Here is a 13,372-nt window from a genome sequence, read left to right on the forward strand (position 1 = left end):
TCCATCAAACCCTTTATCATAGGTCCTAAATATCGATCCGAACTGCACTCTTGACATTGTCCTCACTGTACCACATTCTGGCTTTTTGAACTGTTGGCAAGAACTCAGACGTCTTGCTTTACTTGCCTTTGGGCCATTACACCTATTGTTTTTCCTAATATTGTACAGTCGTTTGCTAATTTTAGAGTCACTGATGCTCTCTCGTCCTTAAGGAAGTCACCACAGCAGCTTCCCTGTTCACCTTCTAAGTCTCCAATGGTAAAGTCAATTGCCCGTCTGTGCTGTCCCACCAGGCTTTTCTTTTCTCTCAATCACTAGGTTGCAATACATTACACTCTATTTTTTACTGTTTTTCTATTGGCTTATTTGGACCAGCTACTTCACTATAAACTCTAGAGGGCAAGGAATTCATTCTTTTTTAGTCTTTGTCCCTAGAATATAATAGAAGGGAAAAAAGTGGAAGAATATGGGGTTTGGAGACAACACGGAACTGGGCTTGAATCACGAACATTGGAATTTTGGCAAAATTAATTAACTGCTCATTCTTCAGTTTCCATGTTCACAAAGTGGGAATTAGAACATCTGTCCCATAGGATTGTTATGATGATAAAATGATCACACTTAAGGCAAATTACACATGCCTGGTGCCTAGTGACCACAATATACACTTCCAATGTCTATGACAGGGAACAAATTTGTTAAATCCTCCCAAGTGTTTGAGCCAGAGGTACTTTAGAGAATATATATGTGTAATCAATTATCAGTGTTATAAGTTGATATTTGCGTGGTGTGTTTATCTCATTCAATTTCAAAATCCCAAAGGAAAAGGATATACTCTATGTATTATCCTTTTACCAAAAATATTTATCATAGATTGTGTTAAAAAAATCTATGTTAAAATTACAATTATTATAAAATATTTACAACATGGATATTTCCTGTAGAAAGTATTTATTACCTATTGACTGCTGAAAATGTAACAAAATATTTTTGAGTATTTCAATTTCTGCTGAAATGTTCAACTCTGTGTAATTTTTCAAACTCAAAAATTGCAGTATCCTATGACTAGTCAAACCCTGACTTCTCTACCTTTTTTTTTATTTTAGAGGAAAATAAAATATTCATAATCTCAAAAATCAATTTAACAGCAATTGTTCAATGTCATTTATTTTCAACAATTTATGCTGTGTTTCTCAGATGTTTTTTAAATGTGTGCTCTGCCAGAATACTGATTATTTATAAAGTAAGTCTGTTTTGCATGAAAATTAGCTAAAAGACATTTCTTCACAGGGCATTTATTCATAAATTTATTAAGTCATTCTTTCATAATTTAACTTAAGGCTTAAACTCTGGGAAAAGAGGAAAAAATCTGAATGTTCAAATGATCTGAAGCTTCTTAAAATAGAGCTTTGGTAACAAAAGTGTTGAAAAGTGTTACTATGTTAAAAAATTCTAGTCCTCATGTATATTAAAACTTTTAATCATTATTGACTTGAATTGGAGTTGAACCAATAAGTCAAAATGCCCCTTATTATATGCTTAGTTAAATGAATTTTTATCTCTTTATAATTATGAAAGAATAAGCAGAATTTTCTTAGTTTCTTAAGCAATTGTTAGTATACCCAACAATTTATGGCTATAACAGGGTCCCTACATTCATTTTGCAGGGACACCTGGGTGGGTCAGTGGTTTAAATGTCTGACTTTGGCTGGAGTCGCGATCACGCAATTCAGGAGTTTGAGCCCCGCATAGGGCTCTGTGCTGACAGCTCGGAGCCTAGAGCCTGCTTCTGATTCTGTGTCACCCCCCTCTCTCTTCCCCTTCCTGACTTGCACTCTATGTATCTCCCCATCAAAAATAAATAAACATTAAAAAAATTAATAAATTCATTTTGCATATCTTGTGAAAAATACTCCATAATTAATCATTATTCCCAGGAAAAAAAAAATTATCTACCCATGAAAGAGTACGTTTTAACTAGAAACGAAACGCCTAAAGCATAAATTTATCTTACATTGTTTTGTTTTTCAATAAGTTATATTGAGTATAGTAAATACTTTCCATGTGTAAAGGAGGGGTTTTCTGCAACACAGAAAAAGCACGTTTTGAATAAAATCCTTTTCAAACTGATAGCTCTTATCATTTGCAAGAAGAAAATTAAGATACCTCAAGGTTATGGTTATAATAAAACAATCCAAGAGAGACATACTAGGAAGGTAGAGTACATAATATTTCTGAATATATCTTTCCCTGACCATTTACTTCATTATTGTTCACTAATATACACTGATATATTTCAGTTAATCACATTGCAAATGCTTCTGAATTTTTTTAAACTCTATATTTCTGCCAATAGTCTCATTGAAAATTTGGCATTATCTGTGGTGCTATCAGAGTAATTAGGGAATAGAAATAACTAAGGTTATCATGGAAATCTGTTTTGGCTTTATTTTTAAATTTGAAATGCAAATGGCTAATATAGTTCATTATAGGTAACTTCGGGATGTTTATGCTTAACATGAGGCAGGTTATCACATAATGTATATTAGAAAATTTTTGTTCCACCAACATTTATCCTGAATAATGCAATAAGTATCACTTAATCTTATACCTTTGTCCAAAAGAAAGAAAGAAAGAAAGAAAGAAAGAAAGAAAGAAATTTGGTCTTTGCTTTCCATGAGCTATCCTGATTTTTTGGATATGGTATTTTATTTTAAAATTTCACTAGTGCGAAAAAGAGATCAGAAATGACCGCAATAAAATTAACATAAAAATGAGTTCAGAAATTAACATGATGTCTTCTTTTTTCTTTTTTTAATTTTGTTAACGTTTATTTATTTTTGAGACAGAGAGAGACAGAGCATGAACGGGGGAGGGGCAGAGAGAGAGGGAGACACAGAATCCGAAGCAGGCTCCAGGCTCCAGGCTCCGACCGAGCCATCAGCCCAGAGCCCGACGCCAGGCTCGAACTCACGGACAGCGAAATCGTGACCTGAGCTGAAGTCGGACGCTCAACCGACTGAGCCACCCAGGCGCCCCACATGATGTCTTCTAAAAAATAAAACTATAATTATATCCTGAATATACAAGAATTGCATTTATTTTCATTGGCTCAATAAATTGATGATTGAGTAGAAAAGTAACCCAAATCCTAATGGCTTTCTTTTTCTATTTATGACATCTATTAGATTCTTCCATTTCACAGCCCTGATATTGTGAGACATCTTTAGAAGCTTAGCAAGCCTTTTTTTTTTGTATAATTGACATACAATAAACCTCACATATTTAACTTGTACCATTTGTAAAATTTTGCATATGTGTATCATTATCACAATCAAAGTATTGAACATATCCATTACCATAAATGTTCCCTCATCCTCTTTTGCAATCTCTCCTACCCACATCTCTTCCCTCCCTAATCCACAGGCAACCTACTCAATTGCCTTGTGTCATAAACTAGTTTATATTTTCTAACATTTATAAAAATGGAACCATACAATATGTATCTTTTTGTGTAGCTTCTTTCGTGCAGCATGAATATTTTGATATTTGTTTATGTATTTTGAGTGTAACAACCGTTCATTGATTTTTATTGCTGATTAATATTTCATTGTTTGGATATATCACAAATCGGTTATCCATTTACTTGCTGATGGACATTTAGGTTGCATTCAGTTTGAGGCCATTACAAATAAAGACTCGTAAACATTCATGTATAAATCTTTATATGGACATAAGTTTGCATTTCTCTTGGAGAAATATCGCTTGGATAAATTTGCTTTTAAGAAGCAAGATCAATACACAAAATCAGTTGTATTTCTACATAATAGCAATGAGAAATCAGAAAGGGAGATTTTAAAGATACCATTTATAATAAAATATTTGGGGTTAAATCTGACAAAAGATGTGCAAGACCTACACTGTACACTTTCAAATACAAAACATTGTTGAGAAAAATTAAAGATAAACAAATAAAGAGATACACTGTTATAGTTCCAAAGATTCAATATTGGTAAGGTATCCCCACATTGGCCAGCCCAGTAGATTCAACAAAATTCCAGTGAAAATGTCAGTAGGCTTTTTATTTAGAAACCGACAATCTAAAACAATTTTGATAAAGGATCTTAAAATTAAAGGACCTACAAGATCTAATTTCAAGACTTACTACAAAGCCACAGTAATCAAGACAGTGTAAAAATTGCCATGAACATTGACAACTTTATAATAGAAGAGAATGAAGAGACCAGAAATGGTGCCACGTTTAGGGTCACTGATTTTTTTTTAATAGAGATGAAAAAGGCATTCACTTGAAAAAGATAACTGTTTCAACAAATGATGTTGGAGCAATTGAATATTCATACAACTTCAACCCATACCTTGCAAAAATAACTCAAAATGGTTTCCAGGTCTAAATATAATACTGAAAACTGTAAGATTTCTAGCTGAAAATTGGGAAAAGTATTTGTAAATTTAACTACGTGAACATTTTCAGTTAGGGCACTGAAAGTATAATCCATAAAGAGAGACAAGTAAAAATTGTTGAAATTTAGTAAATTTAATTTAAAATCATCTATAAGATATTGAGTGAAAGGGAGGGAAAATGGAAGGAGGGAGGAAGCAAAGAAGAAACATTTAGATATTTTGAATATTTATAGACTTAATTGATAAAATGTAAATGGGATAATTAGAAATAAAGTTAAATTAGTTTAGTGAAAAAGTTACATCAGAGTAAAATTTAGAAGGGATTACACTATGTTAATTGCTGTAGAAATTTAGCTCCAGGATGGCCTGGGTGGCTCAGTTGGTTAAGCATCTGACTCTCTGTTTTGGCTCAGGTCATGATCTCATGGATTTATGAGTTCAAGCTCCTCTTTGGGCTCTGTGGTAACAGTGCAGAACCTGCTAGGGATTCTCTCTCCCTCTCCCTGTCTCTTCGCTCCTTCCTTGTTCACTCTGTCTCTGTCTCAAATATAAATAAATAGACTTAAAGATTAAAAAAAAAAGAAATTTAACACCTATGTCTTGAATGAAAATATAGGTGCATTTTTTTAAACTTTATTGAAGTGTAAGTGAAGTATCATAAACTGGGCATACTTAAATTTTATTTTTTAATCATTTGGCGCACAGATAGATCTGTTAAATAATCACCACAATCAAGATAAAAATGATTTTAATCACTTCCAAAACTTTTCTCATGTCTTTTTGTAACTCTCCCTACCCCAAAACCTGTTCTTTCTTGAGACATTATTGTTTCACTTGCATTTAAAAATTGTAATAGTGAAAACATACAGCATGTACACTTGTTTTTGCCTGAATTCTTTTACTTGACATAATAACATTGAAGTTTATCCCATATGATTAGGTGTGCAAGTATTCATTTTCACTTTTTGAAAAGCAGTGCTCGATCATAAGATGTAATTATGTTTACCTATTTATCTACTTGATGGGCATTTGGGTAATTTTCAGGTTTGGGCTATTACTAATAAAAATATGAACATTTTTGAACATGTCTTGGGTAAATGCCTATAAATAGAATGGCTAGGCAGTATGGAAGATATGTTTTCTTTTCTTTTTTCTTTTCTTTTTTTCAAAATGCTGTCAAATAGTTTTCAAACGTGACTGTACCATTTATAATCCCATGAGGATGGTATGAGAACTCTAGTTGTTCTAGACAATACTTGGTATGGTCAGTGTCAACCTTTTTATTGTTAGCCAATCTAGTGAGTGTGTCTTACTGTGTTTAGTTGTAGTTTTAATGAGAATCACTCATTCTCTGATTGATGATGGTAGGCATTCTTTCTGTGTTTGTTTGCTATGGGTATATTTTCTCTTGCGAAGTGTTTGTTAATTATGCTGTTAGTCTTATTGTTGAGATATGTTTTTCATAAATTCATAATATGTGTCCTTTTTTGTGCTGTGAATATTTTCTTCTAGGTGTCACGGGGTTTTCTTTTAATTTTTATAATTTTTTTATGTTCATTTAATTTTTAGGGAGAGAGAGAGAGAGCATGAGCAGAGGAGGGACAAAGACAGAAGGAGACACAGAATCTTCCTTTTATAAGTTGCTTTGGTAATTCTAAATTTTGTGCAATCCCATATAACTTTCAGAGTCAGCCTGACAATTCCCACAAACGTACTACTGCAATTTTCATTGAGATTGTGTTATATCTACAGATCAAGTACCCATTTATCTCTCGGTAATGTTAAGTCTTCCAACCCATGTACATGATATATCTCTCCATTTATTTAGATTTTCTTTAATTTCTCTCAGCACTGTTTTGTAGCCATCAGTGAGAAAGTTGTGGACACATTTTCTTAGATTTATTCTTAGGTATATTTGGGACTTGGGAACTACTATAAACGGTTTGTTTATTTTTTTTTTCGAGTGTTTGCTGGAAATTGCTTTATAGATTGTCTAGCATGCTCCATATAAACAATAACATCATACGATGATTGGGGAAGTTTTAGGTGTTTCTTTTTGAATTTTATGCCTCTACTTCTTTATCTGGTGTTACTACAATATGTAAGCTATCCAGAACCAGCATCCTTTCCTGGTTCCAGATGTCAGAGGAAATAGTTACGTCAAAAATGTTGTTAGCTCCAGGTTATTTTTACCTTCTCTTTTTCAATTTGAGAAAGTTTCCAAATATTTCAAGTTTGAGGAGTTTTTACTAATGGGTATTATTAAATACTTAAAATATGTTTGTTTCATCTATTAAAATTGTTATATTTTTTTTCTCCTTTTTTGTATCAATATGGTAAATGACATTGATTGATTTTCAGATGTTACACCAAACATACATTCTTAGGTTAAAACATGCTTGGTCATTATTTATTATCCCATTGGATTTATCTTACTACCATTTTATTAAGGATTTTCGTGTTGATATTCATGATGAGTATTGATTCATGATTTCCTTTTTTGTAATTTATTAGTTATGCACGGCATTAGGCTTATGCTGTTCTTCTAAGCCTGCTTAAACAAGTTGGACGGTGAGTCTTCCTTCTCTATTTTCTGAACAGTTTGTATAAGATTAATGCTATTTTGTTTTTTGAGATTTGATAGAATTCACTGGAGAAACCACCTATGACTGGAATTTCTTTTGGAAAAAGGTTTTATTAACAAATTCAATATCTTTATTAAATATAGGGCTATTCAAAGTTCCTGTTTCTTCCTGTATCATATTTGGTAAGATTATTTTTCAGGAAGTTTGTTCCTACCATTTAAACTGCCAAACTTGGCATAAATTTGTCGATGCTTTCCTCTCATTCTCTCAATATCTGTGGAATCTGTGGCTATAACCTCTTTCTCATTCATGATATTGGTGATTTATGTTTTCTCTTTGTCTTGTTCAGTATTGCTACAAATTTGTCAGTTATGGTGACCTTCCCCAATAACCAAATTTAGGCCTTGTCATTTTTCTCTTTATTGATTTTTTCTATTTTATTGATTTCCACTTTTTATTAGTTATTTTCTAGTACATGCTTTGGTTTTCTTTATCCATCTTTTATCTGAAGGAAACCGACTTCATTGATTTTGCATATTTCTTTTTAACGTAACCATTTAAGTCTACACCTTTCTCTGTAATAAGTGTCGCAGCTGCAGCCTTTAAATTTTTATGTGTTTTATTTTTATTGCCATTCAGTTCAAAATTAATCACCCATTATTTTTGTATTGGATTGGGGAATTATTTAGACATGGGTTGTTTCAGTTCCATATATTGGGATCTTCATAAATGTCTATTATTGATTTCCCCCTTTCATTAGGGTCAGAGAATATACTCTGTAAAACTTCAATCACTCTGTGTTTATTGAGAATTGTTTTCTGGGCCATTAAATGCTGTATCTTGGTGAATTTACCATGTACATGTTCAGCTCTTCCATAATTTTCTTGTTTTTTTTTCTTCTCTCAGTTTTAGAAAGAAGGATGTTAAATACACTATAACTATGAGCTTCTATAGTTCTCCCTTTACATCTATCAGTTTTTTCTTTATGTATTTTGAGGCATTATAATTAGGCATATACACATTTATTTTTGTTAATTCTTGTTAACGCACTGTTCATTTTATTATTGTAAAAGTTCTTTTTGTCTAGCAAAATCCTTTGTCTTGAAGTATGTTTCATCTGATACTAAAATAGTTACTGCATAGTGCCTGGGTGGCTTAGTTTGTTAAGCATCTGACTATTGACTTTGACTCAGGTCATGATCTTATAGTTCGTGAGGTTGAGTCCTGCATTGGGATCTGCACTGTCAGCATGGGGCCTCCTTGGGGTTCTCTCTCTCCCTCTCTCTCTCTGCCCCTCCCTTGCTCTCTCTCTCAAAAATAAAGAAATAAACATTAATTTTTTTTCAAAAAGTTACTCCAACCTTCTTCTATTTACCTTTCATCATATGTCCTTTTTAATCAATTTACGTTCAACCTAAGCTTCATATTCATATTATTTTTATATTTAAAATGAGTGCCGTGCAAGCAACATATAGTAGTCCACCTGCAAATATCTGTCTTTTCATTGAGATGTTTAGACCATAATATTTAATGTAATTATTGTTATGGCTAGAATTAGCCAATATACATTTCTCCATCATTTCCTATTCAAAGGCAACTTCAGGACAATTTCATTGTGTGTCCCTTCAAACCAAGTTTTACTCCTTAAATACTTCTTTTTGAGGATTTTGTGTCTTTCCATCACTTGCTAACTTATATTACAGTTTGTATATATTACCTTTAAAGTGAAGTCTTCAAAACTGAATTACAAGGGTTCTAATTTCTCTGCATCCTCACCAACACTTCTCTCTCGCTCTCTCTTTTTAATAATAACCATCCTGACTGTTGTGGGTTGATTGTTGCATTATACTTTTGATTTGATTTCTCTGATGATTAAATAAGTTGAGCATCTTTTCATATACCTGTTGGCCATTTGTATGTCTTACCTGGAGAAACGTCTAATCAAGTCTTTGGCTCATTTTTTAAAAATCAGTTTAGGGGCACCTGGGTGGCTCAGTCGGTTGAGCGTCTGACTTCAGCTCAGGTCATGATCTCACTGTCTGTGAGTTCAAGCCCCGTGTCCGGCTCTGTGCTGACAGCTCAGAGCCTGGAGCCTGTTTCGGATTCTGTGTCTCCCTCTCTCTCTGACCCTCCCCCATTCATGCTCTGTCTCTGTCTCAAAAATAAATAAACATTAAAAAATTTTTAAAAATAAATAAATAAATAAATAAATAAAAATCAGTTTATTATTGTGTGGTTGTTTGTGTGTTTGTTTACTATTGAGTTGTAGGAGTTCATTATATATTTGGGAAATCAAGCCCTTATCAGCTATATGGCTTGCAAATATTTTCTCCCATTCCGTGCATTGCCTTTCATTCTGTTAATTGTGTCTTTTGCAGTGTAGAAGTATTTTAGTCTGATGCAGGTCCCGCTTGTCTCGTTGGCTTTTGTTGCCTATGCTTTTGGTGTGGTATGTATGAAACTATTGCCTAGACCAATGTCACAAAGCTTTCTCTTTACATTTTCTTCTAAGAGTTGTACAGGTTCAGTTTTTACATTTATGTTTTTAATCCATTTTAAGTTGGTTGCTGTGTGTGATGTCGAAGAAGAGTCCAATAATTTTTTTTTGTTGCATACAGATATCATTTCCCCCACACTATTTGTTGAAGAGACTATTCTTCTCTCAATTTATGTTCTGTAACATCCTTGGTGAAGATCAGTTAACCACACATATGTAAATTTGTTTCTAGGCTCTCTATTCGGCACCGATGGTCCACATGTCTGTCTTAATGCCAGTATTATGCTGTTTTAATTATTGTGTCTTTGTAATACATTTTGAAATCAGAAAGTGTGACACGTCAAGCTTTGCAGAAATTGGAACCTTGTTTTTGAGAATGCAAAATGCTATACCAGCATGGAAAATATATGGTGCAGCTGGTATAGAGGGTCCTCAAAAAGTCAAAAATAAAACTGCCATAAGACGATAAACCACTTCTAGTATTATCAGGAAGAATTGAAAACTCGTCCTCAAAGAGATATTAGCACCTCCATATTTATTGCCGCATCATTTACAGTGGCCAAAGTGTGGGAACAACCTAAATATCCACCAAGGATGAACGGATAAAGAAAATGTGGTATATACATACACTAGAATATTATTTAACCTTTAAAAAGAAGGAAATCTGCAATATGCAACAGCAAAGATCAACCTTGAGAACATTATTATAAGTAAAATGTCAGTCACAGAAAATCAAATACTTCATGATTCTCCTTGTATGATGTTATCTAAAATAGTCAAATTTATAGGATCAAAGAGTAGAGGGGTAGTTGCCAGTGTCTGAGGGGAGGGGTCATGGAGATTTGCTAAACAATGGGCATGAACTTTCAGTCAAACAAGGGGCAAAACCTCTAGAGATCTGCTTTACAGCATTATACCTGTAGTTAACAAGCGTGTATCGTACGTATAAACATTTAATAGGGTAGATCTCATGTGTTCTAATCACAAAAAAAATAAAACAATGTAATTAACTGAGATTTAATTATTGCAACCCAAAATATTATAACATGTCCTGGTTCTCGATATTATAATTGTGTTAATGAAGATCAAATTACTTTGGCTTTTGTGGGGAGCACATCATGCTATTTTCTCACATCTAGCATTCTGAACACTCAAACTTATAGTGGCCAACAGGTAACAAGCTATCTGATGTAGGCATTTGAAGGAGGTGCAGCAAATCCAAAATTCAGGTCATAGAGGCGTTTTACCTTTCTACTCTGTCATTGTTAGTTTTAGGGTTTCATTTTCATAGTTCATAGTCACAGTTAGCTCCTATATCTCTGATCATAGCATCTAAAACCAGGGAGAAAGAAAGTAGATATGTCAAAACGTTCTCCTTGCCAGAATATTCCCCCATGATTTCATCCTTCATCTCATTGAATGTACTTGCAAGCACTTCAAGCAATAATATTGTTACTACGTACAAGATTTCCCACTGTGTGCTCATGCTCCTTAAGTGTTAGCTGATTGTGGGGAGTGACTTCCAGCTTAGAGCTGCCCACAATGTTCTGACACACTCCACCCGATTTGAAGAATGCTCTCCTATCTGTCTAGGTGCTTACAAAGCCTTTCTTTTAGTCTATTCTATAGTCTGTGCTGTGTTCTCTGAGTTCTTATTTTGGAAACAAGAAGAATATTTTTTTTATTCCAATCTACCATAACCTTTCCTGTCTTTTAGTTTCCTCGAGGATCATCATTACTATTTTTAAGTAATATGGGTGTGAAGTGATTTGTTATATACAGGTAAATATCTATGTTATGAAACATCTCATTGTTTTTGAAATTATTATATTTTGGCAGCTTAAATCCCAGGAAGCAAATCTCAACTTTTATTCTCTAGCCTGTTTTCTTCTGGAAGCAAGGAGAAATGAAACTCACATTTACTGTTTGGCTACAAAGATAAGGAATAATATGCTAGGCACTTAAAAAAAAAACTTACTCAATAGTAACATTGATATGCGTTGAAATTTAAAATTAGACGTAATACAATGGATGAAAGAAAAATGGTTATCAACCTAGAAATCAGTGTTTTCTTTATGACTGCCTTTTTAGGAGCACCTTTTTATGGTTCATCTGTATATATTCGTGCATAAAGTGCATTATGGCAATATTTGTGACTTAATTACTAGTATATTTGAGAAAATAAAATCCAGCTTATCCAAAATTAATATATTCATAGGGATAAATGGGAGATATAGAAAGACCACCTAGAGTCTAACAGGGAAAGGACTCATGGGTTTTTTTCCTGTATTTGTAGCAGTACAGTAATTACACTAATGAAATGATAGTATGAATCACAAAGTTATAGTATAATGACCTGCTTGAGAAAGTCACAAAACTATTAAGGATTCCTATCAATACAAACTCCAGAATAATGTTATTTCTGCTAAAATTTGAAAAGAGCTGGTAAGCATTGGTTTCGAGCAGAAAGCTGAAAGATCGAAATGAAGTAAATACATTCTGCAAAAAATGGTCATGAGTGTATTATTGTCTACTGATTTTCATCACGGCTATAAACTGCAAGATATCGACAGCAAATATTTCTATTTCTTTATGGCATTTGGCACAAAATTCATTTTTCTTCTTTATTGATAGGCAGAATTATTCAGTTTCTGAGACCAAAAGGAGAAGAAAATCCTTAACAAATACAAAGGATACAATGATAAAATTAGTCCCTCTGGTAATGTTACTCAAATGCCTCTTTTCAGGAATTCATCCGGGCAAACACAATGCCATTTATTAAAAAACTTAAAACTCTTGATAAGCAAATACTATGTAAATGCAAACACTGCTATGGTTGTTATTTCTCTCAGAACTCTAGGCACAGTCTCCTTAGAAACGTAATTAAAATTTGCATACTCTTATTAAATGAAACTATTTGAGGGCAGTCATTTGGTTGTTCTCAAAATAGAATTTTGTTTTCAGAAGTGGTTTATGAACTTTATTTAAGGCATCCCCAAGGCTTCAAAAGGAAAATGTTAAGGGACCTCCTGCAGGAGCCCTGCCTAAAATTCCCATGTGTCAGCATGGTTTTGCAAAGCATGCTTTAAAATGGAGGAACATTTTGTAATTGGAAATCAACAACCTTAGGCCAATACAAGAGGACCCAAGAGGATCTGAATTGTATAAACTCTGTGTGTGTGTAAAATATATATTGGTCAAGCCAGCTACTTATGAGCTGAAGACAACTAAAAGCAAGATAAGTGACCTTAAATTGTCACCTTTCCCATACACCGGGGGCCAAACCGCAATATTGTGCAGTACGATAACCTGTTAAGAATGGACTCTTGACTTGGGAGTCAAATAAATAAAACAAAGGGGTAAGTGAGCACAATGATAGATAAACACAGTTCCAAGGTGGTTTCCAACTGTAAATCTTTATCTGGAAAAAAAATTGTTCAATATTGCAAACTGGAGGGTCATCATGGGTAACCTGGCCAGCAGAAAAGTTGCACTGATATAAAAGGACTATAAATATGGCGCCCTTTTAGATTTGAAAAGAATGAAAAGGAACTATTTTATCTTTAGCTAAGAAAAAGGTAGCCTAGTGAAATGGTTTTCCCCAATGTATTCCCTTATTGTAGAGTAGAAAAGTAGCATTACACATACAAAGAGAGAAGGAGCTTTGTCACTGCTTCAAAAACCTTTGGCAAAAGTGAAAAGAAAGGAAATAGAAATCAAGCTCTGCATAAGCACCCCCTGGGATTTCCTGTAAGTTTCCCAAAGCAAGTAAATGTGTACATTAATTCGCTTGACAATTTAGGCAAACATGTAGCTATCAGTACATTTGCAGGATACTCGCTGGTTTTATTTCATAAACTTCACATCG

This window comes from Prionailurus viverrinus, chromosome C1, assembly GCF_022837055.1.
Source record: "Prionailurus viverrinus isolate Anna chromosome C1, UM_Priviv_1.0, whole genome shotgun sequence".
Lineage (NCBI taxonomy): Eukaryota > Metazoa > Chordata > Mammalia > Carnivora > Felidae > Prionailurus > Prionailurus viverrinus.